Source organism: Charadrius vociferus, unplaced genomic scaffold (genome assembly GCF_000708025.1).
Source record: "Charadrius vociferus isolate BGI_N301 unplaced genomic scaffold, ASM70802v2 scaffold1077, whole genome shotgun sequence".
Taxonomy (NCBI): domain Eukaryota; kingdom Metazoa; phylum Chordata; class Aves; order Charadriiformes; family Charadriidae; genus Charadrius; species Charadrius vociferus.
In genome coordinates this window covers 236,990-239,990 of record NW_009649168.1, presented here as the reverse complement: position 1 = coordinate 239,990, position 3,001 = coordinate 236,990, and positions in this window count along the sequence as shown.

Here is a 3,001-nt window from a genome sequence, read left to right as displayed (position 1 = left end):
GCCCGGCACCGCGTCCCCGCAGGCAGAGGAGCGGGTGCTCATGGCACAGAGGTGGTTCGCACCGGCTTCACCACCCGGCTCCTGCGCCGGCCCCAGCACCGCCGCGCTGCCCGGGGAGACGGGGGGTCCCACCGCTCGGGCAACCAGGAGGGAGATCCGCTCCCTCATGAACAGACTGAGCCACGATTCAGGCTGGACCTTCCCAGAGGGCTTCGCCGCATACACGACTTCGGGCTGGAGTTGGCAATGTGACATTTCGAACCTAGAGATAACGAACGTGACATTCTGTCAGGTTTAATTAGTCCCTTTGCTCTGCCGGTGGCAGCCGCTGCAGGGCCAGAGCCGGGCTGAAGGGTGGCAGAGCAGAGGGCTGTCGCCGCCGAAGGCTCCGTGAGCAGAGAGGAGCACCGGGAGGAGACTGGGAATGAGACACACAGTTGCCCAGTGCAGCGGTTGCTTTATTCTTAAATGCATGTGTTAACAGCAACCTGCCTTTGCCTGGTTAGGATAGTGGGAGGGTCACTCCAGGCCCCCACGCTGTATTTTCTGTCCTCTGCGGTCTGTAACAATCTTCTGGGGCTGAAGAAGTTCCTCGGAGGACTGACTGGGAGGCTCCAGCGAGCAGGGATGTTGCAGAATCTTTCACCTCTGCTCCAGACCCAGAGCATTGCAGCACTGGGTCCCTCCTGAGGGGCAGCGTGAAATGAGGTCCCAGTTAACTTGGCGTTTTGGTAGCCGTGTTGCCAGCGGCTGCGGCAGGCAGTGGTGTAACATGGCAGGGAACAATGTCCCCGAGCACATCCATGTGCCTGGTGACTCTGCTAACCGTGTCCAGCACGAGAGCTCTCCCGTCAGCCAGTGCAGACAGCCACGGAAAAGTGTCCTGGGGACCAAGGGGACCTGGTCTCTCCCTCATCCCTGCGAGGGCAAAAGGAGCAGCTCATGTCCCGGGAGCCACCGCTGCCCATGTCCTCACAGCGCCCAGCGTGTTCCCGTCCCGGGGCCGTGATCACGTCACCCTGCACGGCTCCCACACTGCTGCTTCTGTCCCGTCCCCTTCTGGGTCACTCGGCTGCAGCTCTCCTGAGTGACCCGCTCAGACTTTCCCCCTCCTCATCCCTTCATTCTGTTCCAAACCAATTACCGGGAGTTTGCACCCAAAGGCCGCCAGCCAGGCATTTATGTGTGCAGCTGCCTGATCTGCATGCGCTCATGCTAATTGTGTGGAAACGAGTCATGGTCGGCTTTGTGCTGAGCTTCCCGTACCCTGAATTGAGCTCTGCTTGTGAAAAGGAGCGATCAGCTCCTCTGGATTCCAAAGAATTCAAAGGAGATCTTCCCAGTTACTGCTCACCTGGTTTGCAAACACCTCCTGGAGGTTAGCAAAGCCGTTAGCAGGAGCAGCTGAGCTTTTCACCCAATATAGATGTTATTTGCCTTTTTAAGGTGTCTGCAACATGAATGGGAACAAACACTCTACTGCAGCGACAAAGAGAGTCTTGGGAAATTCACGGGAGAGAAGATGTATTGTCAGGAAAAGTCCAGCAAAAGTCCTCCTTCTGCAGAGGTGTTACGGGACCTCTAAATCCCTCTGAGACAGGACGAGACACTCTCACACTCTCTGTAAAACAGCCAAACCGGGGGTGGTTTTTTTATTTTGCAAACCCCCGGCGGGCGATTCCTCCTCCCTCCTTCCCCGCTGCGAGGCATCGTGCCAGCCCGGGCGCGCAGCGCTGGGTGCGGGAGCAGCACGGCGGCGAGGGGGCGGCCGCATGGCGGGGATGGCACACGCGTCGCCCTGGCCCGAGGGACGTCTGCCGCCACGTGGCGAGGGCTCGGTGGGGACGTGCTCGTGCCCTTTGTGTGTGCGTTTAAATCTCTTCTAGAACAACCTGTCACTCCTGCCGCATGTCAAAGGTAAATTTCTTCGTATCCCCACCGGAGGGGATTATGTTCCCAGTAGGGGTTCAGGTTTTTTGCCATAATATGATTTAACGTGACAAGTGTAATTAGATGTGACACATCTTTGCAACAATTCACTACCTTGGAAAATCACAAACAAGCTTAAAATAAAACAGAATGCGTAGACTCGCATCTCTCTACATCGCAGCTGGAAAAAATAAGCACCAAGTTAAGGACTTTTCAGCGCTTCCTTTGGGAGACAGCAAAGTCATGAACACGATACTATAAATTAATTATTTAGATCCCAGCCCTGCAATGAGGGCCATCTGGCCAAATGCCTTTACCCTCGCCAGAGCCCCCTTGGAGTTAATAGCACTCCCCGCAGAAAGAGCGAGCCATCCACGTGTACCTCTTAATGGACCGAGGCTTCCGTCCCTGCCCTGAAACAAGCAGAAATAGAACAAAAATGACTCCTAGCACTTGGGTTCCTCAGCCATTTAGTTTCTTCTGGAATTAAGACAACACATTAAACCTACAGTGCCTTTGGAAACGTGCACATTTGTATACCGAGACCGTGGGTCCGGGCTGCTGACCCAGCCTGAGCTCGCGCTGCCCCTCCGCCCCGGCCCCACATCTCGGTTCCCGCGGTGGGAACCCCCCGAGCAGGAGATCGCCTCTACGCTGTGTACCTGCACCTGCACCTCGTCCGCGGGGCGGAGGGCGAAAGGCTCAGACAATTCATTACGCACACAAGATTAATTCTCATTTCCACCCTGTGGGGCCCTCCGTTTACAATCCAGTTGCCGGAGCGCGGCACTACATGGGAGAGATTTTCATTTGTCTTGGTCTTAAAGTGGAGAGTCGATCCCGCTGTCTCTGAGCTTCAGATGTTCATGGGCTTCAAGTTGCAGCGTTGCCAGTGTCCTCCCATAACAGAGAGATGGAGACTGAGGGGAAAGAAAACCCTGTGTCTGGAAGAAGCCCTGAGGGCAGCAGGCGGAGGCTTTGGAGATCCTGGAAAAACCTCCGCGTTAGCAAGAGCGGAGCGTGCGGAGCGGCGTGGCCGTCGGCACGCCGAGGAGCCCTGCCTGCCCTGCCC